Consider the following 26,295-nt stretch of genomic DNA (forward strand, 5'->3'; position numbering starts at 1 on the left):
ATTTATATAAAAAAGGAAGCTTAGAGTCTGGTAGGGGAGACATACATGAAATGTTATCTAAATTATTCAATTATTGGGAGCATCCAGATCTCCCATCTGGCCATGAAGTCTGTTAGAATGTCAGAGCTAGGTGAAATCTTAGTTTTCTTCTAATCGAACTATTTTGTTTCATTTAAAATATGATGAAATGAATGCACAGATACCAAAGTAGAGCAGGTATCCTAACTAGGGCTTATTCCACATGCCTACACCAATTTCTTAGAGCTCTTTGAGACTTTCATTTTATTTTAGTTTTTGGCACAACACTGTACTGTCTTAATTTAATTTTTTGTTTTAATCTATATTACTCTTGTTTTCTCAATAAAATTATCAGTTCCTTGAGGGAAGAACAATGGGGTTTACCAGATGCCATTTACCTACAGTGCATATTATCCAAAATATGATGCTCCATAGTTATTTGCTGGATTCTCTGATGCTCCAAGAATCCATCAAATAACTGGATTTTCTTTTCCTTTTAGCACTTACTTCTTCAGAAATTATCTTTATCATTCATAGGCTTTTTAATTGAGAAATGTTCACACATATATATTCTATACATGGTATACAATTAATAACTCACAATTTCATCAATAGTTGTGTATTCACCACTATGACCATTTTAAAGAACATGTGCATTACTCCAGAACAAAAAAAGAAAAAGAAAAAACTCATACATATCATATATCTTACCCCTCCCTTTCATTGGGAGCATTCCCAACTACCCAATTTATTTTATCTTTTGTTCTCCCTTTCATTTATTTATTTTTTATACATAGTTGTCACTCATCTGTCCATACCCTGGAGATAAGGAACATCAGACACAAGATTGATAGATTTCTTGGTCTGCATTCTGCCCCACCCCAACCCTTCCCTAGCAGAATGCAAAGTCCACACATCATAATGTGAGTTCCTGCTTCTTGTGTGTTTTCACTGTCTAGAATAATGTTCAGCACATAGTAGGGGTTCAATAACATCTATTGTGCTAACATAGAACATATGAACATAGAATCATTGAATTTATAGTTTTCCTCAAAAAGGCTGAAGTTTTCTCCATTTTGGGTCTTATCAGTCTTTTGGTCTGGCTCAGCCTGGTAACCAAGATCTTTGCTCTGCATTTAAACTCACTTATTTCAATCACACCTTCATCCTGTACTATCAATGGGGCCATAGCCACATCACTTCCCCTCTTTGAGCCTAAGCTCCTTTATCTGTAAAATGCAGATATAAAAGCACCAACCCATAGGACTGTTGTGTGGATTGAACAAGACATTTTAGTTTGATACCTCAAGATGGCAAGCCTACAATATACACTATTGCATTTATTGGTGTGGAGGTTTGCGGGCTCAACAGTTGTCACCAAAATTCAAAAGAGTAGATTTCCTTATCAGACTCCATGCCTCCTTCATTTAAATATGTTCATTCACTGAATCCATGAAGTTGGGTGTCTTTGTTTTTGTTTCTTAGCATAGGCAGTCACTGGAAATCAAACCTGGGTCTCTGGCCTAGCAAGCAATAACTCTGTCACTGTGCCACTATTGCCTGCCCTGATTCCATGACATTTTGAATACACACTAGTATGAGACATCTAGCTGAGAACAAGCTGCACAAATACAACCAGGTAGTTTTCCTTCAAAAAGCACTCCATCCAGTGTAAACAAAAGATTCACAGTAGTAATTAGGGCAGAGAGAAAAACTATAAACAAACACCTATTGAAGATGGGAAGAAAGGGAGAAAGATCCAAGTTACAAGGGGTGTGGGAGGGACAAGATGCACAATTCCCTGAGCCAAGAGTCAAAAGATGAGGATAAACTAATCAAGAGAAAGGTGAAGGGAGGGGTGTGGAAGGGAGTAGGGAGCAGGGGGTTTCAGAAGACATCCCAGGAAAAAGTATGCCTTCAAAGAATGGTGACATTGCCCTTGATAAGGCTATAGCTGACAGCAGTGGAAAAATTGGGCATGCCTTTTTGTAGTGATCCAAGGATTTTCAATTTTATCCTGGTAAGCATGGAGAGTCATTGTTGAGGATCTAGGATTGAAAACCACATTTTCAGAATTCACAGCATGTCCTGGGCTGGGACACTGGTCCTTAGATCATGAAAGTAAACGAGACACAAATTCCTTTAAGAAAGACACAAGAAATTAAAATAAAAAGAGAGAAAGAAATTGTCTCAAAAGAGAATCTCAGGGTGGGCCATGGTATCTCAGTGGGCAGAGTTCTCGCCTGCCATGCCAGAGGCCCAGGTTTGATACTCAGTGCCTTCCCATGCAAAAAAAAAGAAAGAAAGAAAGAAAAAAATGAGAGAGGAAATCTTAACCCTTAATTTTCAATTCAGCCTGAGTCTGGAATTCTCATGAGAATAGTTTCTAATTCCACAGGCCTCAAAAAAAATGTTTATAGCAGATGAAAAAAAATCCTCTTTGAAGCCACGAACCTGCAGCAATTTTAAAGGGTATATTCTGATATAAAAATAATTTTTTTAAAAGAAACTGCTATGGTCCTTTTCCTAAGGAGACAAACATATCTGTATTGTCTGGAAGGAAATTACAAGAATACAGGTTGGGGAAATTCACCGAAAAAAAATAGTATCTTTGGGTTTTTGAAGCACCCCACCTCCAGAAAATCAAAAGTGATAACGAATGAATAACATATGCCAATGAGGTAATTTGGAAATTCTTTAATCACTCAGCACCTAAAATAATACCTCCTACAAAGTCGATTCTCAATAAGAGAAGAGTTTTTTGAGTGTGATAATTCATGTCAGTTACCAGCTAACGCTATGACAAAAAAAAAGAAGTCAGTTCTAGTCTCAAAATTTGCTATAGTTAATATTTTTTAGAAGGGTCCAGGAAGAGTCATTTGTGGGTCAGTGTAGAAACTGCTGTTAATTGGAGCAATACCATTCAAAGTGCATATAAACATGAGTCGACTTTGCCTCTTATTCTTAGCTTGTGGGACAATATCACCATGTTTTTACTCATGGAAATTCGCTTAGAATTGCCTTCCCTAGCAGTTCCAATCTCTACCTGATATGATCAAAAAATATTTCTAGAGTCAAATTTAAAACCATTTTCTGCAGGAGATGTTTCTAGGTCCTCTAATCAGTTGAGACCTTTCCTTAAATTAAAATAAAATAATTTTTCTTTACATCTTCATTTGGACACTATAAACTCTGACTTTTACCAAAAGAAATCGACTAAAAAGTGACTATAGTGTCTTGAGGACTCTGAATGTATCATTCTCACCAGTATATATTATACTCTGTGCACATTTTTTTCAATGTGTCAGGTGTTCAATTTTTCTTTTGTACAGAATTGACACTTTTTAACCTTAAAAATGGTTAAAGCCCTGGTTTCTCTAATATTTTGTAAAGGAGATGCAACTTCATGTAATTAAAACAGCTTTACTTCTGTTGAGCTTTGTTGCATTTTGGAACCATTTTATTTTTTCCTTTTGCATGGGCAAACACTGGGAATTGAACCTGGGTCTCTGGCATGGCAGGCAAGAACTCTTTCACTAAACATATTGCGCCCCCTTTTTATCATTTTCTTTTTAAAGCACTTTCATTGATTAATCTAAATAACTGTAGCCTTTCAGTATGGATCATTGGGGTGTGCACAGTTTTTCATGGTTGTTACAATTTACTGTGGTCTTTGAAAGATTTTTTCTAAGCAGTTTTCACTGAGCTTGTAACCTTTCAAGGAGCTACATTGTATCTGGGTTCACCTACACTCTGTGTATCCAAGACATCTCTCCTTCCCCAGCCCTCACTTTGTTCTTAAATCAAGTCAGCTTCATCCCAGTGCCTCTGCACTGGTTTACAGGTTCCTTTTCAATCTATGACTGAAAAGCATTTTCTCTACTTGCCTGAGAGCTCCATATTACTTTACAACATCATTGCTATATTTTTCCTAGCATTTCCAGGTGATTTTTGCATCTTATGCATTACTGAGTTACAGAAGGCTGAAAGAATTTTCAAAAGTAATTAAGTAATTTTGCCCATTATATATTCACATTTGTTTTGAATACCTCTCAAGGATTAAATAATTACACAACAGATTAATATTCAAGAAGAGTCCGCATCCAGAAAACAGATACCAAACAAGAATTCTCAGACACTATTTGGTTAAAAATATTAATGCTGGTATTAAATATTCTGCATCCAAATCACTTTGAACAGGACAATACACATTTAGATGTAAGGTTTGGTAAACTATTAAAATTTTGTTGAATAACATAGATAGAATTGACACCATAATTTTGCAGCTACACAACCACTTGATGTTATTTTTACCAATTGTACTAAGTACGCGTAGAGACCATCTTTAAATGCTTGAAGTCATACTACCCAAATTCACAAATATTATTATAATAATCCAAGATGAAGAGTGAAAGAATAGGGAAACACTTTGAAAGGTATCAATTATTTTTTAACCAAATGATGCATTCTAAACCATACAACAGACTCACAACTCACAGTGTGTAGTACTTACCTTTGCAATATTAAAATTACATGTCACAGGAAGCTCAAGTTAATTTATGAACATTCAAAAACATAATTGCAATGAGTATTTGTCAAAATAAGACTACATGCTTCAAAAAATAATCCCCAAATCTCAGTGACTTATCACGATAGTCATTCCCAATCACAGAATCCTGTGTAGGTTGCAGGCTTTAGCAGCACATATACTAAAATTGGAAGAACACAGAGATGGCTAGCATGGCCCCTGTTCAAGGACACAGGCGAATTCCATTTTTTAGCAGCATTATTCACAATTACCCAAAGATGGAAGTAGCCCAAGTATCCATCAACCAATGAGTGGATACACAAAATGTAGTATATGCATGTGATGGAATATTATTCAGCTGTAAAAATGAATGAAGACCTGATGCGTGCAACAGTACGAATAAACTTGACCAATGTGTTGAATGAAATAAACTTGACAAAAAAGAACAAATATGGTATAATATTATTGATATGAAGTAATTATAATGAGCAAACTCATGGAGTTTGCATCTAGAATATAGGCTACAAGGGAATTGAATGTAAGTAGACAATTATGAGCTGATAATTTGTGCAGAGTTTTATTTAGGTTGGCAGTAAATGTTTGGAAATGGATGGTGTTAATGGTATCACATTATTGTATGATTAACATTGCTGAATTATGTTTGCTATTGTGGTTAAAAGAGAAAGTTTTGGGCCATGCAAATTACTAGAAGGAATGTTTGAAAATAAAAGATGTGATAATAGAGCAGAATAAATCTTGAAGATGATGAGTGTGGCTAATGTTGCAAATATCAGAATATCCTTTCATGAATTACAACAAATTTATGACAACATTAAGGTGCTAATAATAGGGTGGTATATGGGAAAAATTACAACTAATGTAAACTACAGACTGTAGTTAGAAACGTTTTAATATTCTTTCATCAGTTTTAGCAAAGGTATCACACTAATGCAATAGTCAACAATAGAGGGCTATATGGGAATGTTGTATTTTTTTACATGACATTTCGGTAAACCTACAATTTTCCTAATTAAAAAAATATAAAAAATTCTGTTTAAAAAAATGGAGGAAGAAGATGCTGGCAGGGGCCATGGTCATTCAGGAACCCAGGCTGAGAGAACCACTTAGCAAGTATAAATGCAATTGATAGTTCAATATGAATTTCAGAGGAACACTGAGTTATTTTTTTCTGTAGGTATGTCCCATGCAGCATTTTTTTCTTTTTTTTAACATGAAAAATAACATGCATACAGAAAAGCAACAAATTTCCAAGTACATTTTAACAAGTTGTTATGGAACAGATTTTAATGTTTGGTATGATGTGCAGTTCCAAGATTTTTCATTTTCTCTTCTACCTGTTCCAAGACACTGGAGATCAAAAGATATATTAATATAATTATTCAGCAGTCATATTCATTTGTTAAAACATATCTTCTCTGCTGTAACTCTCCCTTCTTTTTTCTTTGTTTTTTTTTGTCCCATGCAATAATTTAGGCAACCCTTGCATTAAAAATTATTTATACCATATCTGAAACTCTAATTTAACTGGCTGTCCTATAGATCATCTAACAAACAAAAAACACGTGGCTCTCAAATTTCCCCAATGCAATATTCACCCAACAAATGAAAAAGAAAGTGAATTGAAAGTCTTACGGGAATTGGTTTTTTATTGCTGGGGAGGGTGATTCAACATTGAAATAACATACATCACTTTCCCCATGTTCCATTCAGCTGAACAGTTATCATAGCCATGCACACTTGTGTGTGTGATTAGAAGTTTGGTGAAGTTCTGTGCCTGTAAGAAAAGACACATGCTAATGAGTGGCAAGACAATCTGTGCCATGTAAGGGTAAATGGAATGTTATTCCACTGGTATTTAGCCAGAAAGAATGGCATTTAAGAACTAAGACACTGGAGAAATAGAGTTCAGGGTTTGTAGTATATGAAAAATCATGAGTTAATTTTTTTATGTCAGCTGAACAGATACATGTACAGAGATAGATTTACCAAAAATACAAAAATCAAAGCAAAAAACAAACAAAAAACCCAAAATCATTATAAGATGATTTACTTGCAACTAGAGTATAATCAAAAAATAAAAAATCAATGCAATGGGAGAATATTATTACTCAGAAGTATATATATAAATATATATATATATGGGCAGATATCTACTTGGACCATTTCATATATATATATATATATATATATATATATATATATATATATATATATATATATATATGGATATATATAAAAAAAGTATTTCATATATATATATATGAAAATGCAATAATTTAGGCAATGCTTAAACTAAAAAATTATTTATAGTATAGCTGAAACTCAAATTTAACTGGCTGTCCTATAAATAATCTAGCAAAAAATAAACCATGGCTCTTAGATATATATGAAATCTATCTGACTTATAAAAACGTCACCTAGATGTGCTAAGAAAGACACTCTTGTAAGTAGCCTTGAAATACATGTGACTCTTAAAGATATCTCGTGGAAAAATCTTCCCTATCTAAGGTTACTAATGTAAAGAGTTTGGACCCAGATTAATGTAGCAAATATTAAAAAAATTAGGTCTTTGTAAACTGTGCCTGATCATATCTTAATAGCTGCATAGTGATTTGAATAAATATGAATATCTGTTTAATATAATGGGAGAAATCTTCATCTACATTTGTTTGAACTGCACATATTAGATTCAGTCTTCTTCTTTGCAAATATTCTTGACTTTGAAAATGAATCCATGGCTAAGTTATAACTGCTTCTCAGTGATTTCAAAAAAGGAAAAACAAAATCTGGAAAGCAATAAACACTTTTGTGAATATTTGCTATGAAAAGCCAAGTCAAACAAGTGACATAAAACATTGAAAGTATTTTAATTTTGAGAAGTTTCAAAAATCTCCCTTCCTTTCTTGATCATTTCTACATACTGACAGCCATGACACAAGGAAATAGCCCTAAAGTGTTAAGATTCTTTATTCTGGGGTTTGATGCCAAATACAGTTCTCACCATGTCCTTGTCACTGTATTTCTACTGCTCTATGTGACCTATATAATGGAACAATCCTACTTTTCAAAGCAGATTCCAGACTTCATATGTCCATGTACTTTTTCCTAGAACATTTGGCATTTGTTGATACCTGTTATACCTCTGCTATCACTTCCCAAATGTTGCAAACTTCATATCAGAAAACAAATCAATATCATTTGTGGGATGTGTAATGTAAGTATGGGTTTATGTGACATTTGCAGACAGTGTCTGCTATCTCCTGGCTACCATGGGAGTGGACCAGTATGCAGCCATCTGTTATCCACTCCACTATGTTCTAGTCATGTCTCAAATAGTCTGCATCCAATTGGTATCTGATTCCTATGTGATGGGCTCAAAATATTCCTCTGTACACACAAGTTTTACATTTACTCTGTCCTTTTGTAAGTACCACACGTCAATCGCTTTTATTGTGATGTTGCCTTTTCATGTGTCAACATTGACATCAGCATGATGTGAATTGTTGTATTTGTTGGATTTAACTTGATGTTCACCGTGTCTGTCGTCATCTTCTCATATATATATGTATATGTATATGTATATATACACAGCCTGTGTATATATATATATATATATACACAGCCTGGTAACTATCCTAAAGATGCTTTCATCTGTAGGGATGTAAAAATTCTTCTCTACTTTGCCTCCCACCTGCTAGCAGTCACCATCTTCTATGGAACCCTCTTTTGAATGTACTTGCAGCCTTGTTCTAATAATTCCTAGAACAACATGAAGGTTGCCTCCATATTTTATGGTATTGTGATTCCCATGTTGAATGCCCTGATCTATACTTTAAGAAATAAAGAAGTTAGGGCGGGCCGCGGTGGCTCAGCGGGCAAGAGTGCTTGCCTGCCATGCCGGAGGACCCCGGTTCGATTCCTGGCCCTAGCCCATGTAAGAAACAAACAAACAAACAAAATATAATAAAACAAGAAAATGTTTAAAGATGTTTCTCTTCCTTCCTTCTATCCTTCCTTCCTTCTCTGTCTTTCCTTCCCTTCCTCCCTCTCTCTTTAAAAAAAAAAAAAAAAGAAATAAAGAAGTTAAAAAAAGCTCTAAAAGTGATAAGACATTCTTTTTGATTGAATGAAGTTATTAAAATGCAACACATCCTGCCTCCAATAGATATGAATTAATATGATTTGTTATTTCTTAAATTGAGAACATGCCCTCAACTTTGATCAGTGCTACATTTTAAAATATATAAGATCTAAGAATGTAGGCATTAGAGTAAGAAGTTTTCGTGGGTCTAATTTTCCCTAGAATATTTTGAAAAATAAGTCTGACACTGCCTGTGTAAAAGGCTTTCATCAAGACTATCTAAATATCTAAACCATGTATACATTTTGCAAAGTATTTAACAGTGCAAATAAGTTTCAAAAATATTTTTAAAGGCTGAAGTACTCTTATTTGTACATAAGTATTAAAAATTACTAAATAGTGAATATTAAAAGTACACTACTTTCTGTTAATTCCAAGTTTTTGAATCATCTACAATGAAGCACTTTTAAATTCTTTTCCTATTTTGCACAAATTTAAAAGTAAAATAAATGTATTATTTAAAAGGCATTTTAATTAACAAAAGCATTTCATAACTCAGGCTGTTTTCTACCTTATATCCTCAGGATAACAGCATATATTAACACATGAAAAAATTAATTCTGTTATTAGTTGCCTCTTGATTCAGAATCTATCTCTTTCTTAGACTAGGGAAAGGAGAGTGGTGCAATGATTTTCTATTTTTTTCACTAATGGAGAGAAAGCATTTAGAATGTAGATAGATTTAAAACTCTAAATGGTGGCCATCTATTAATGAGATACATATCCATCATTTTAGTTCAGAGCATTTAATGTACAGAAACTCAGTGGGAACTCCAACAGAGGCCATGAGCCCTCTAAATCAAGAAGAAGTGTTGCTAGAAAAACATTGACAAATAGATTGAGGTAGGCAATAGAAATTACCAACAGAGTATTGCAAATATTATGCCAACTGGTTGACAGAACAGGTTTCCCATCAAAGTAACACCAGGTGGTCTAATGAACATACCAAAAAGATGTACTTAAAAGTAAAAATAAAAGGAGAATTAGGCAAGAGAAAAAGATTCATTTTTCAATATTATATCCCACATAAATTCTAAGAGAAGAGAGGAAACAAAACCTGAAATCAATATAGAATTTCCTCCAAGTAGACTTTTTATTTTTAAAAGAAAGGGTCTTCTATACCAGAGTGGGTTCATGTGCATTCAAAGCCCAGAACCTCCAGATACTACTAAAGAGTCATTAGAAAAGTAGACAAAGAATTGAATTAGGTTCCAGAGAAATGTTGAATTCCACTTAAGAAAACCCTTTCCAGATGTAAGAATGTACAATGTCCAATGGAAATGGAGCAAAATGTAAAGTTGCATACTACTTAGCTTGGAAATCCTAAGAGGAAATGGAACTTCCAGCAAGTAAACAAAAGCAGCAGTATCCAATGCAAATGTAGAATCAGATGTGCTAGGACCTGGCCTGATATTACTTAGCAACAGTTAGCATAAATTCAAGAGTCTATGTTCATTTCTACACTGTGAAGTAGTAATGTTCTGAAGTTGCATAGTTACCCATTATTTAACATCTCATTAGTTACTCTTTTAGGCAATTTGGCTTCAGAGGAAGGAAGGCAAATATGGACCATCCTGGTCCACAGGGGCCTTTCCAGTCAGAAGATGAAATAAAGCACTAGGCATGGACTTAGACATGAATCTTATTATAAGAATTTACTCAAAGGAGTGAAGGAAGGAAGTCAGTCAGGGAACCAAGTTGCTCTGACATTGGCCAGTACAGACCTCAGTGTGAAAGTGTTCTGGAATTAGGCAGGAATCAACAGAGCCAGTTATAGGGGTCCAAGACAAAAACAGCAGATGGGTCTTATGAAAAAGATTATATGTTAACAGTAAACATGATTCTGGGAATGGATTTATAAGGTATAGTTGAGCATCTTACACAGAGAGGGGTCTGGTTTCTTGAGTACATTGATCATTTGTGCATTCTTCCTTTGTTAAGAGGTTAGCTTAAACATTAACTGACCCAGGTCATACAAGTGGCTTCATGCTTTAGAGTTTCACAAAGACTCAAGGAACAGCTCAGCCCCTGGGCTCCCACATAGAACAAAGGTGATTGGCTCATTCTTCATTCATTCATTTATTTCCTCAATATATAAGGCCACTGGAGTCTCATAATTGAAACAGAGGCCATGTCTTATCCAGAGACTTGAAGAAACATCTGAGTTTCTTCCCCCCAATAAAATACCCTATTTCCCAAGGAAAGAGGGCTTAAGTTGTAGGGGACTCATTCACAGGCTAGAATAGCTTCCTGAAGCCAAGACAACCAACTATAGAGGTAGCTGCAGGGTAAGCCAGAATGAAGAATGAAAAACAATCCCTGAAGCAGAAACTCAAAGATCAACCATTTTTAAAATATTATTTTTCCTTTCTCATAGAATTTTTTATCTTCTCTTACAGTTTAGGAGGAGAAATCCTCCTAAAAAATGGTAATCACTTAGATCATTCTTGATTTGGGGGGCAGATATTATGAATCATCCCTTTTAACTTCCCTTCCACTCTTCTTCTAATTAGAGAATTTTGAAAGCTCAGAAGGACATTCACCGTATGTGCTTCCACCTAGCATTACGGGTGGAAATCAGATTTACTCGTAGTAAATTTGGAAAGTAAAAGTCAGCTGAAGATTGACTTCTTTCTGTCCAGCAAAGCAAAGCAACATGAGTGGCTAGATGTGGTTGCCATCACCAGATGGGGAATTCCAGGGTCTACTCATGTGCATCAGAAAATGAGAGGCAGCTTCCTGACTTCTGAATCCCAGCACTCTTGGTGTGTTCCTCTCATTTGTTCCTCCATCACCTAAAAATACTTTCAAAGACAAAATCCTCTTCACTAAGTCTTTTTCTGCTTGAAATATTTTGTGTGGTTCCCTTTCCTTGAATTTGACTTTAACAGATATTCACATGCTATCAAATATCTGGTTACTTTCTGTTCTATATGACCCATAAAGGCACCAGAAAATAATGAACAAGTGGAAAATAAGCAACTGAATTCCAATCATCTCAGCATAATGGTAACAGATTTAAAGAGGCGTGAAGTACTCATGCAATTAAGAAGACCCCAAGCATCAAAATTTGTTGCTCCATTATACCTAGCACTAAGTCTTACCTACAGTATATTTTTAGTAAATAGTACACAAATGAAGTGACCATATGGACAGTGTCCATAGTTTTCAAATACCAAACTACTGGCTGCAACAATATCACCTGCAGAATGTTTTTTTTTTTTTTTTTGGATTTTGTATGGCAGGGTGATATTTCATTATTTTTTCACGTGAATATCTCATTATTGCAGCACCATTTATTGAAGTTTTGTTTGTTCATTTTGCTTTTTGTCTGTTTTGTTTGGTTGGTTGTTTTGGGGGATGAGCATGAACTCAGAATTGAACCCAGGTCTCCCACAGTGCAGACAAGAGTTCTGCCACTGAACCACCCTTACACCTCCAACTTCAGACTTTTTTTAAAGAACACATATCTGTGAAGCAGTTTCTATGGATTTGGGTTCAATACATCTAAAATGGGGAATGTTCAATGATTTCCAGGAGATTCTGATCCTGGTGTAGTTTAAGAAATTACCAGTTCTACCATATCAGACCTGAAAGTACTAAAAGAGAAACTCCCTAAGGGTAGTTTGAATGTTAGATATAGATATCTAATTAGACATTAGAGGTTACAGTTCCTACCACTAAGAAAGAGGCATAATGCTTGGTAGAACTTTTCAGTTTTAGAAGCAGTATATAACATCTTTGAGAATGTTGTACCAATACATTTATTGAAGGAATTGAAAGGTGGGGACAAGAACCAAAAGGGCACTAAAGAATGCCCAAGCTTTATTATGAGAGCAGCTCTCATCCTGAACTTAAGGTTCCATAGATCCCATGATGTAGGAGGTATCTGTGCTAGATAAACATTATGTTGAGACTTTGGCAAGGCCAAATAAGAGTTTTCATGCAGACCTCTAGAGTTCTGGAGCAAGAGTTGGAAAACCACATGCTTTTCAAGAGCAGTAGTGTTACCCTGTTAAGCTTGGAGCTGAAGCAGTGTGCAGATTGTAAAGGGTCTTTTATTCTGGGCCAAGGAGTTCGAACTTTATCCTGAAAGCTGTGGGAAGTCATTGATGGAATTTAGTCCAGGAAGACACAACAGCCAATGTGCGTTTTGGTAAGATGGAGAGACTTGTGAGAAGGAGGTCATTTAAGAGATTACAGTTATCATCCTGAGCCGAAATAACAAGCTTACTATCAAGTAAGGCAAGGAAAAGGGGAGGTTGAGAGTAGGGAGCATGTGAAAGAGAAATAAAAGTAAATGGGCTTTAGTGAGGCACTCAAATAGGGACTTCATTGTTCTTGAGGGAGAAAAAGCAAAGCCTTCATTAGTTTTAAAAATGAGATTTTTTGGGTTTTTTGTTTGTTTGTTTGTTTTGGCATGGGCATCTCCATGGATCAAACCCAGGTTTCCAGAATGGCAGGTGAGAATTCTGCCACTGAGCCACTGTTGCCTGTACAAAAATGAGATTTATAGTTTCCTCTTAGGCATGCATAAGACTTGGGGAAAGGGTGACTGTGAGCAGTCAGTGGTCAAAATATGGTGGGATCATTGATGGGATGACACTTTGGGAGCAGCTCTGATTACCACCAGCAGGTTCAGCCTGGATTGCCTTCTGGCATAGCAGCGTTTGTTCCATCAAATTGCAACCAGGACAGTGCCTGGTACTTGGTAGATAATCAGGGTCCAAATTCAACTGCAATGAGCAGTTCATAAATACTAATTGGATAAGTGAAGGAATGATTCAAATCCTTAAACCCATGAAACCAGAGATGGTCCCTAAGCACATGAATGCAAACAAGTCACTATCCCAAAGGAGAATATTTTTAAATTGTAAAAAAGAAAGAAGTCTCAATTGAGACTTTCAACTCTATGCCCTCAAACCAGCCTCAAGAGTCTGAAATTCTCTTGAGAATAAGTCTTGATACCAAAACACTCAAAATATCCACTGTTTGTAGCAGATGCAACAGTATCAGCCTGGAATGCACCAGCCTGCAGCAGGTATAGAAAAGAATATTCTAAAATGAATACGACTTTAAAGAAGGAGCTCCTATTGTATTTTTTTTTCTAAGTAGACATACATTTCTGTAGTGTCTGGAAGGAAAATACAAGAACAGAAGTTGGAGAAATTTGCCAGGGAGGTTGTCTTTGGTTTTGTGCAGCATTTCACCTACAGAAAATCCGAAGTGGAAATGGAGTAGCAAACTGCAAATGGGGTCAGTGAGGAACACTTCAGACATTCAAAACCTAAAGCAGTGTCTCAAATATTGTTGATAGACATTAAATGTTTTAGTGAAACAATTTGCCATAAAAACCTGCTAGGAAATTGGAGTAAAGAGAGACCAGGTCTAGAATCAATATTTGCTTTCATTAAGACTATCTCAGGAGATTTTCTGTGGTTCAGTGCAGAAACTGCTGCAAATTAGAGCAGTGTTGGCCTAAGTATAAAAAACCGTGCGTCCACTTTGCCTCTCCCCCTCAGCTTGTGGGGCAACATCACCATGATTTTGCTCAAGTTATCTCCTCAATTTGGAGGTGACTTTCCTGGCATTATGGTCTCCAGCTGGTAAAATCACAGACATATGTCTAGAGTCAAATTAAAAGCCACTTACTTTTTTTTTATCTGTGTGGTCTGGGAATCGAACCTGGGTCTCCTGCATGGAAGGCAAATACTTTACCATGAAATCACCCTTGTCCCTTCCACTTACTTTTAAAAAGGTTTCTAGATCCTCAAACCAGGTGAGATATCTCCTTAAATTAAATCACAGTATCTGCTTGGCAACTCCATCTGTACACTATTCATTTTGACACTGATTATAGAAAAGCAAACTAAAAACTGAGTACATCTTGAAGAGTTTGAATGCCACTTAACTCACCAGGATAAAAGACTTTACAGTCTCTTATTTTTTCCATAGTGTAAAAATAATTTATTTTCAACATATCAGATGCTTAAATTTTGGAGGGAAGGGACCAAATGGACACTTCTTAACCCTAAAAATCAATCCCTGTGTCTCTAACATCTTGTAAAGCAGATGGAACTTCTTTTAAATAAAACTTATTTTTATAGAGATTTGTTGGATTTCAGAACCATTTTCCTGATCAAAGTCACCTGCACTCATTTGTCTAAATATCTAATTAAATTAAATCCTTCAGTATGTGTCCTTGAGGTGGGCACATTGGTTTCATTGTTGCTGTAATCGTATTGCAACCCATCAGAGATTTTTTCCTAAGACATTCTTCACCAAGCTGGTAGTCCTCGAGGTTCTGAGCTGTATCTGAGTCCATGTGCTCTGTGTATCCAAGACATCATTCCCTATCCCCCCCATTTAGCTCTTTAAATTAAGATCTAAATTTCCTTGATGGAAAATTACTTCAGGCAGATCAGGCCTCATCCCAGACCATCCACACTGGTTTGGAAGTTCCTTTTCAATCTGCAATTGATAAGCAATTTCCTTACCCACCTGTGAACCTGGTATTACTTTAAAATAATCTTTACAATATTTTAGGTAACATTTCCAGGTGTTCACTATAGTCTAGTTTGTCTCACTGTCTTCTACATTACTCAGCTTGTTGCAGAATATTGAAGGAGTTTTCAAAATTAAATTTGCCAATTTTGTGCCCACATTTGTTTCAAATAACTCTCAAGGATTCAATAATTGTACTAGTGATTTCTATTCAAGACTAAAATTTACATTCTGAAACAACTCCAAACAAGAATTCTCAAACACTATTTGGCTAACAGCACTAATTGCTGGTATTAAATATTCTGCATCCAAAGCACTTTGGACAATACTCATTTAGATGTAAAGTTTCTGGGAAAATATCAATATTTTGCTTGAATAGCTTGTATAGAATTGACTCTACTATTTTGTAGCTACAAAGCCAGGTACAACTGCCACTTAATGATGACTTCATCTAACCAGTAGTACTGGTTAGATTTCGAGGCCTTCTTTAAATGCCTAATTTAATAACTGTGCAAAATCCACAAATATTACAGTATTCCAGGACATAGAGTGGAAGTTTGGGAAAACATTTTGAAATTTATCAATAATGCTTTTTAATTATTTTTACTAAATGGTGCATTCTGAACCAATCAACAGACTCACAACTCACAGAGCTGAGTTCTTACATTAGCAATATTATAAATTGCATGTGACAGGAGGTGCAAGGTAATTTATGAATATTCAAAAACATAATGCAATGAATATTTCTTAAAATAAGACTGGTTGCTATAAAAAAGAATCCTTAAATCTCCATGACTTATCACAATAGTTTTTCCAATCACAGAAAATCTAATGAAGGTTGCAGGATTTGTCAGCAAATAAAATAAAATTAGAACCACACAGAGAAATTTAGCATGTTCCCTGCCCAAGAAATGACATTAAAATTCTGAAGTGTTCTATATTTTTAGCAGCATTATTCACAATTTTTCAAAAACAGAAGCAACCTGAGAGTCCATTGACCAATGAGTTGATACACAAAATGTGGCATATATATATAATATATTATTCAGGAACAAGAAGGAGTGAAATTCTGATTCATGCAACATCAATGAACCTTGAAGACATTGTATTGAGTGAAATAAGCTTGATAAAAAAGTTAAATGTTATATAACCTCACTGATTTGATATAATTAAACTAAGCAAATTCATCGAGTTAGAATCTAGCATGTGGGTTACCAGGGGATTGAATGGGCTTAGACAAAGGGGATTTGCAGATTATTTTGTGCAAAATTTCCATTTAGGTTGATTGCAAATGTTGGGAAATGGATAGTGGTGATAGCAGCACATTATTGTGAGTGCTCAATTGAGTGTGTGAATGTGATTCAAAGGTGAGCTTTGAGGATCTGTAAGTTACTAGAAATAAGGTAAGAAGATAAAACATAGAACAGTAAAACAGAGAGAGCATTGATGTAGACAATGGTTGTGGTTAACACAACAAATATAAGACAGTTATTTCTTGATTTATAATAAATGTATGACACCATTACAAGGTGTTAATAATAGGGTGTATAGGGGACAAAACACACCTATTTTAAACTATAGGCTATAGTTAATGGTAATGTTTTAATATTCTTTCATCAATTTTAAAAATGGTACCACAGTGCTCCAAAGTGCCAACAATACAGGGTTATTTCACAACGTTGTATTTTTTACATTGATTTTGCTATAAACCTACAACTTCTTTACTTAAATAAGTATATAAAATATCCAGTGGAGGAAAGGGGTTGCAGGTAGGGCACTCTGGTCCATGATCCTTTGGGAATCCAGTCTAAAGAAAATAGTCATGGCAATACATGTAAGGTTGCCACTTAGCAAGTATAAATGAAAAATGACTAGTTAAATAAGAGTTCCACGGGAACAGTGAATAATTTTTCACACATAAGTGTGTTCCGTGTGATATTTAGACCATAATTACAATAAAAAATATTTGGAGTATATCTAAAGTTCAAATTTAACAGGGCTTCTTCTAAATCATCTAGCACATCTAAAATACTGCTTCTAAATTTCCCCCAAAGCAGTATTCACCCAACACATAAGGAAGAAATGGAATTGAAAGTCTTAATGGAATTTTTCTGGCTGGCTGGGGAGTGTGATTAAGCCTTGAAATGACATACATCACCTTTGACATGTTCCACTGAGCAGAATTAATATTATGGCAGGATTATATTATCCAGAATTGTAGTATTATTGCAGGTGTGACTATAAGTTTGGTGAGTTTTTGTGTCTGTAACAAATGACCTATGTTAATGAGCAGCAAGGTGGTCTGTGTCTTATTAAGAGTCCATGACTCAGTGCTCCACAATGAGCAATGATAGCAATGCAGAATGGGATTTAAGAACTAAGAAACTGGCGTCAGAGAGTTTGGGGTTGAAAAATCATCTGTGAAATCATGTCAGCAGCACAAATCATTGGTAAAGAGGTAGCTTTTCCAGAAGTAAAAAAACAAAAAACTTATTGTAAGATGATTTTCTTGAAACTAGATTATAGCCAAAAATAAAACTAATGCAATTGGCATATATATGCCAATATGTACACTTCTGAGTAAAAGTCTTACATGCCAATACACACACACACACACACATATATATATATATAAATGGGATATGTTATATATGTATATTAAATCTATCTGGCTTATAAAAGGTGTCACCTAGATGTGCTAAGGACAGTAGCACAATGAAACAAACTCTTAAAAGTAGTTTTGAAGCACAGGTGGACCTCAAAGATATCTCAGAGGGAATTCATCTATAACTAAGCCTATTCATTTCATTCATTTCATGCACTTGGGCATGGAGTAATATGGCAAATACCTGAGAAAAACTGTAAGTCTTTGTAAAAGGTACATAATCATATTTGTGTTAATTGATAAAAATATGAATATTTGTTTAATATGATGGGGGAAGTGTTCATCTATGTTTGTCAGAACAACACATATTAGAAATAAATGTTCGTCTATGAAAATATTCTTAATATTGAAAATGAATCCATGGCTGAACTATAACTGCTTATTCAGTGATTTCAAATCACCTCAGTGCATCCAAAAAATCTGAAAAGCAATAAACCTCATTGTGAATGTTTGCCATGAAAATTCAAGTTAAAAAATCATGAAACTTTAATAGCATTTTACATCTGAGAAGTTATAAAGATCTCCCTTCTTTCCTTGGACATTCCTAGATATTGACAGTCATGACACATGGAAATGGCACTGAGGTGATTGAATTCTTTCTTCAGGGATTTGGTGTCCAACACAGATACATCCATGAACTATTCATTGTATTTCTACTGTTCTACCTGAACTCCATGTTGAGTAACATTGGAACAATCCTATTCATCAAAGCAGATTCCAGACTTCAGACACCCATGTACTTTTTCCTACAACATTTGGCATTTGTTGATATCTGTTATACCTCTTCTATCACTCACAAGATGTTGCAAAACTTCATTTCAGTAAATAAATCAATATCATTCATGGTATGTGTAGTGCAATTATGGGTTTATGCAACATTTGCAATGAATGACTTTTACCTCTTGGCTGCTTTGGAAGTGGACTGGTACGTAGCCATTTTTTATCCACTCTGCTATCCTACAGTCATGTTCTGAAGAGTTTGCATCCAACTGGCAGCTGGTTCCTATGTGATGGGCTCAATAAATTCCTCCATACCCGCAGGAATTACATTTTCACTGCCCTTTTGCAAGCCTAATACCATCAATCACTTTTTGGGGATGTTCCCCCAATACTTCCCCGTCATGTTCCAAAATTGACTACAACATCATGCTTCTAACAGTTTTCGTGGGTTTTAACTTGATGCCCACTGTACTGGTTGCCAGCTTCTCCTACATAAATATCCTGGTCACTATCCTAAAGATGTTTTCTGCTGCAGGAAATAAGAAAGCCTTCTCCACATGTGCCTCCTATCTGACAGCAGTCACCATCTTCTATGGAACCTTCTCTTACATGTACTTACAGCCTCATTCTAATAATTCCCAGAACAACATGAAAGTTTCCTCCATATTTTATGGTATTGTGATTCCTATGTTGAACCACTTGATCTACAGTTTGAGAAATGAGGAGGTAAAAGAAGCTCTAAAGGTGATAGGGAAAAAGTACATCTAATTTGGATGCAAATTATTAAAATTGGTCACCTCAAGCATCCAGTAGACATGTGTTAATACAATGTATTGTTTCTTAAATTGTCAACATGTCCTCACCTTCAATCAAATTATGTCTTTCAACATATAAGATTTAAGAGCTTGGGGAATATAGTAACAGATATCCTGGAACAAATTTTCCTAGGAATATAGTTTGGAATATTATCAATACTACCCATGAAGAGCAGCTTTACCAAGACTAAATACTCAAAGCACATAATAAATGTTTATAACTATTTTATAGTTCAAATATATTCTTAAAGACTAGAAGCAGTCATTTGCATTTAATATATATTTAAAGTAGTTAGTGGATATTAAAAGGTCATTATTTGCCATTTATTCCAAGTTCCCTTAATCATCTACAATGAAGTTTTTTAAAATTCTCTTCCAAATCTGCACAAACTTCACTAAAATGAAATAAAGTAATCACTTTGAAAGGCATTCTACTGTAGAAAGAAGATATACCTAGTCACTCTGGGAAGAGAAGTAGAGTGGTGCAGCTCCTCTGGAAGGCAATGTGATATCTCCACAGGGGGCTACATGTGGGAATGCCCAGGTTGCTGCAGCCCTGTAGTTAGGTTTTGCTTAGAGGAACTGAGAGAAGGACTTGAATGGTCATTTGCACAGTGATGTTTATGGAGGAAGTGTTCATGATTTGCAATGGATGAGAGAACCCAAGTGTAGATGATTGAGGAATGGAAGGGGGAACTGTGTTGTATACATGTGATGGACTATCGAGCTTCTGCAAGAAGGAATGAAGTTGTGAAGCATTCAAGAAAATGAATAAACTTCAAAGAAAGTATATTGAGTGAAACAAGCAAGAAGCAAAAGGATAAATATTATAACACCTCACTAATTTGGACTAACTATAACGTATAAACTCTGAGAATTGAAATCAAGAGCATAGGTTATCAGATGAAGACCTATTATAAAGGTCCCTAGAGTGTAAGCTCTTACAGAAGTCACATCTATTCCAGAGTTGTAACTGTTATTTCTAAATTCTGAGATGCTGTGCTCTTTTTCTATAACCTGGTTGTTCCCTGGAATTTCAGGTTTTTGCATGACACCTTAGACTCAGAAACAGAATCCTGTAGCTTTAAAGCTCTGCGTTATCCATTAAGCAACTGTTAAAAATACCGAAAAATTATCAGACTTCAATTAGAGATGTAAATAAAGCTGATCTGGGTAGGACTAAGTAAATCAGACTAAAGGGTGAAGGATGATATTGACTATACTTTAAAACTTCAACTTCTGTGTGAGACCACAGAAAGGTGTTTATTTGGTGTGGAATGTTTAACTTCTTTGGTTGGATAATTCAAGCACTGTAATTACATGAAATCTTAAATAAGGAGTGAGATCTTTTTGTGTGTGTACAAGTTGGCGTCATGCCCTGATACATTGCCTAGTAATCTGTGCAGAAGATTAAAAAGTATGTGCAAAGTCACTTTAAGGGACTGGGAGAAAGGGTGGAAATATTAAACTTCTCATCTCGGGAAGACATGATATTCTCACAAGCATCAGGGACTGCCAATTTGATGGTTCAGACCCTTGCTCTTAGGTCTTGCTTTATCAGACTTATTCTCACAGAGGAGAAGCTAAGCCAATTTACAATTATGCCTAGGAGTCATCCCCAAAGATCCTCTTTTTTTGCTCAGTAGTGGCTCTCTCTCTAAGCCAACTTTGCAGTTGAAACCATTGCTCTCTCCCCAGGTGGGACATGAATCCCAAGGATGAAATTGGCCCTACCAATAAGGAAGAAAGAAAGCATTCTGAGCAAAAGAGGAAAGGCAAATGAAACAAAATAAAGTTTCAGTGGCTGAAAGATTTCACATAGAATGGAGAAGTTATTCTTGAAGTTATTTGTATGTACTATATAGGTATCCTTTTTCAGTTTTTAGAGTATTGGGGTAGCTAGAGGGAAATACCCAAAACTTTTGAACTATAATCTAATTTACTAAAGTTGATTCTTGAAGATGATGAAGTAACTATAAAGTTTTTAAGGTGTGTTTATGTGATTGTAAAAGTCTTGTGACTGGCATTCCCTTTATCCAGTGTATGGATAGATGAATAAGAAAAAAAAAGACAAAAATAATTAAACAATAGGGGGCAGGGGATATGAGGTATGGGATATTTGGGGTGTTCCTTTTTACTTTTTATTTTTTTGAGTAATGAAAATTTGTAAAAATCAATTGTGATACTGAATGCACAGGTATATGATGATACCACAAACTACTGTAAACTTTGGATAATTATATGATATGTGAGTGTAATATATCTCAATAAAAAAGAAGAAAAGAAAGTCAAGATAATTTTATGACCCTGGCAATATTCTACCCAATATTCCCATGTTAATGACATTTCCCTAAATTTTTAAAACTTTCTTTATTAATTAAAAAAATAAAAAACAAAACATTTAGAAATCATTCCATTGTACATATATAATCAGTAATTCTTAATATCATCACATAGTTGCATATTTATCATTTCTTAGTACATTTGCATCGATTTAGAAAAAGAAACAAAAAGACAACAGAAAAAGAAATAAAATGATAATAGACAAAAAACCTATATGCTCATACCCCTTACCCCTCACTTTCATTTACCAATATTTCAAACGGAACTTATTTTAACATTTGTTCCCGCTATTATTTATTTTAGTTCCATATGCTCTACTCTTCTGTTGATATAGTAGCTAAAAGGAGCATCAGACATAAGGTTTTCACATTCACAGAGTCTCATTGTGAATGTTATCCCATGTTCAATCATCATCAAGAAACATGGCTACTGGAACACAGCACTACATTTTCAGGCAATTCCCTCCAACCTCTCCACTACATCTTGAACAACAAGGTGATATCTACTTAATGTGTAAGAATAACCTCCAGGATAACCTCTAGACTCTGTTAGGAATCTCTCAGCCATTGACACTTTGTCTCATTTTACTCTTCCCCCGTTTGGTCGAGAAGGTTCACTCAGTCTCTTGATGTTAATTCTCAGATCATTCTGGGGGTTTTCTCAGTCCTTTGATGCTGAATCTCAGCTCTTTCAAGGATCTTTGTCCCACCTTGCTGGGAAGGCCCACACCCCTAGGAGTCATGTCCCATGCAGAGAGTGGGAGGGTGGTGAGACTGCTCATCATATTGGCTGGAGAGAGAGGCCACATCTGAGCAACAAAAAGGCTCTCTTGGGGGTGACCCTTAGGCCTCAATTTTAAGTAGACTTGACCTATCTTTTGTGGGGTTAAGTTTCATGTGAACAAATCCCAAGACTGGGGGCTCAGCCTATAGCTTTGGTTGTCCACACTGCTTGTGAGAATACCAAGAATTCAACTTGGGGAAGTTGAATTTCTCCCCACTCTCACCATTCCCTGAAGGGGGCTTGCAAATACTTTTCCACACACTGATCAAATCATTCTGGGATTCATCGGGGGATCACTCTGGACAAACCAACAAAATCTCATGTGCTACCTGAGAATCCAAGTGCTTATAACATTCAATCAAACTATCAACAGGAGTTGTATTAGGAAATGCTCTAGTCAAAATCTAAATTTTGTAACAAATAAACATTTTTTGCTTTAGTCTCACACATAACGTGATGTTTTAAAGTATTAGTTATCATCTATTTTCAGCACCCTGCAATAATGAAAATCCTTTGTTCTTCCTCATGCAAAAACATTTTTAAGATTTGTACATTGTACATTTCACTATTGTTATACACTCTAGGCATTCCTAGATTATACCACCTCGATCTTTAACATCTATCTTTCTTTCTGTTTCATTTAGGCCCCAAGCCCTCCTCCCTCTATCATCCTCACATGTAGCTTCATTCAGTGTTTTAACATAATTACATTACACTTAGGTAGTATTGTGCTGTCTATTTCTGAGTTTTTGTATACAGTCATGTTGCACAGTCTGTATCCCTTCAGCTTCAATTACCCACTATCTTACCCTACTTCTATTTCGTGATGATATCTGTTACCTATGACATATTCCAAATTTGTTCACTAATGTCGGTCCATATCAGCGAGACCATACAGTACATGTCCTTTAGTTTTTTGCTAGTCTCACTCAGCATAACGTTCTCTAGGTCCATCCATGTTGCTACAAACTTCAGAAGTTTATTCTGTCTTAGAGTTGCATAATATTCCATCATATGTATATACCACAGTTTGTTTATCCACTCATCTGTGAATGGACATTATGTCGGTTTCCATCTCCTTGCAATTGTAAGTAATGCTGCTATAAACATTGGTGTGCAAATGTCCGTTTGTGTCTTTGCCCTTAAGTCTGCTGAGTAGATGCCTAGCAAAGGTATTGTTGGATCATATGGCAATTCTATATTCAGATTTTTGAGGAACTGGCAAACTGCCTTCCACAGTGGTTGCACCATTTGACATTCCCACCAACAGTGGATAATTGTGCCTCTTTCTCCGCATCCTCTCCAGCACTTGTCATTTTCTGTTTTGTTGATAATGGCCATTCTGGTGGGTGTGAGATGATATCTCATTGTGGTTTTGATTTGCATTTTTCTAATGGCCAGGGATATTGAGCATCTCTTCATGTGTCTTTTGGTCATTTGTATTTCCTCTTCTGAGAAGTGTCTATTCAAGTCTTTTTCAGATTTTGTAATTGGATTGGCTGTCTTTTTGTTGTTGAGTTGAACAATCTCTTTATAAATTCTGGATACTAGGTCTTTATCTGATATGTTGTTTCCAAATATTGTCTCCCATTGTGTAGGCTGTCCTTTTACTTTCTAGATGAAGTTCTGTGATGCACAAAAGTGTTTAATTTTAAGGAGCTCCCATTTATTTATTTCCTTCTTCAGTGCTCTTGCTTTAGGTGTAAGGTCCATAAAACTGCCTCTAATTATAAGATTCATAAGATATCTCCCTACATTTTCCTCTAACTGTTTTATGGTCTTAGACCTGATTTTTAGATCTTTGATCCATTTTGAGTTAACTTTTGTATAGGGTGTGAGATACGGGTCCTCTTTCATTCTTTTGCATATGGATATCCAGTTCTCTAGGCACCATTTATTGAAGAGGCTGTTCTGTCCCAGGTGAGTTGGCTTGACTGCCTTATCAAAGATCAAATGTCCATAGATGAGAGGGTCTATATCTGAGCACTCTATTCGATTCCATTGGTCCTTATATCTATCTTTATGCCAGTACCATGCTGTTTTGACCACTGTGACTTCATAATATGCCTTAAATTCAGGCAGCGTGAGACCTCCAGCTTCGTTTTGTTTCTCAACATACTTTTAGCAATTCAGGGCACTCTGCCCTTCCAGATAAATTTACCTATTGGTTTCTCTATTTCTGAAAAGTAAGTTGTTGGGATTTTGACTGGTATTGCATTAAATCTGTAAGTCAATTTAAGTAGAATTGACATCTTAACTATATTTAGTCTTCCAATCCATGAACATGGTATGCCCTTCCATCAATTTAGGTCTTCTGAGATTTCTTTTAACAGTTTCTTGTAGTTTTCTTTGTATAGATCTTTTGTCTCTTTAAGTAAATTTATTCCTAAATATTTTATTCTTTTAGTTGCTATTGTAAATGGAATTCGTTTCTTGATTCCCTCTCAGCTTGTTCATTGCTAGTGTATAGAAACACTACAGATTTTTGAATGTTGATCTTGTAACCTGCTACTTTGCTGTGCTCGTTTATTAGCTCTAGTAGTTTTGCTGTGGATTTTTAAGGGTTTCTGACTATAGTATCATATCATCTGCAAACAGTGAATTTTACTGCTTCCTTTCCAATTTTGATGCCTTATATTTCTTTTTCTTGTCTAATTGCTCTGGCTAGAACTTCCAACACGATGCTGAATAACAGTGGTGATAATGGACATCATTGTTTTGTTCCTAATCTTAGGGAGAAACTTTTCAATTTTTCTCCATTGGGGATGATATTAGCTGTGAGATTTCTTATATTCCCTTTATAATTTTAAGGGACTTCCCTTGTATTCCTATCCTTTGAAGTGTTTTCAACAGGAAAGGATGTTGAATCTTGTCAAATGCCTTCTCTGCATCAATTGAGAGTATTGTGCGATTTTTCTGCTTAGATTTGTTGATATGGTGTATTACATTAATTGATTTTCTTATGTTGAACCATCCTTGCATACCTGGGATGAATCCTACTTGTTCATAATGCATGATTCTTTTAATGTGTTGCTGGGTTCGATTTGCTAGAATTTTGTTGAGGATTTTTGCATCTATATTCATTAGAGAGATCAGTCAGTAGTTTTCTTTTTTTGTAATATCTTTTACTGGTTTTGTCATCAGGGTGATGTTGGCTTCATAGAATGAATTAGGTAGCTTTCCCTCCACTTCAATTTTTTTGAAGAGTTTGAGCAGTGTTGGCACTAATTCTTTCTGGAATGTTTGGTAGAATTCACATGTGAAGCCATCTGGTCCTGGACTCTTCTTTTTGGGAAGCTTTTGAATGACTGATTCAATTTCTTTACTTGCGATTGGTTTGTTGAAGTCAGCTATTTCTTCTTGAGTCAAAGTTGGTTGTTCATACCTCTCTAGGAACTTGTCTATTTCATCTACATTGTTGTGTTTATTAGCATAAAGTTGTTCATAGTATCCTGTTATTACCTCCTTTATTTCTGTGAGGTCAATGGTTATGTCTCCTCTTCCATTTCTGATCTTATTTATTTGCATCCTCTCTCTTCTTTTGTCAATCTTGCTAAGGGCCCATCAATCTTATTGATTTTCTCATAGAACCAACTTCTGGCCTTATTGATTTTCTCTGTTGTTTTCATGTTCTCAATTTCATTTATTTCTGCTCTAATCTTTGTTATTTCTTTCCTTTTTACTTTTTGAGGTTAGTTTGCTGTTCTTTCTCCCATTCTTCCAAGTGGACAGTTAATTTCCGATTTTTTGCTCTTTC

At 35.4% G+C, this 26,295-nt stretch overlaps 1 non-coding gene and 2 pseudogenes across 1 annotated transcript; all 3 read left to right on the forward strand.

Moving 5' to 3' along the window:
* The first annotated feature begins 4,707 nt into the window (after positions 1 to 4,707).
* LOC143672657 (U6 spliceosomal RNA) lies at positions 4,708 to 4,798 on the forward strand (annotated as a pseudogene).
* Positions 4,799 to 16,050: 11,252 nt separating this feature from the next.
* On the forward strand, positions 16,051 to 16,157 carry LOC143672653 (U6 spliceosomal RNA). The gene has a single exon (XR_013169935.1). It is a non-coding gene; the product is annotated as a U6 spliceosomal RNA (small nuclear RNA).
* A 2,280-nt stretch (positions 16,158 to 18,437) lies between these two features.
* Positions 18,438 to 19,365, forward strand: LOC143672552 (olfactory receptor 5AK3-like; annotated as a pseudogene).
* The last annotated feature ends 6,930 nt before the right edge of the window (positions 19,366 to 26,295 follow it).

The sequence above is a fragment of the Tamandua tetradactyla genome, chromosome Y, assembly GCF_023851605.1.
Source record: "Tamandua tetradactyla isolate mTamTet1 chromosome Y, mTamTet1.pri, whole genome shotgun sequence".
Lineage (NCBI taxonomy): Eukaryota > Metazoa > Chordata > Mammalia > Pilosa > Myrmecophagidae > Tamandua > Tamandua tetradactyla.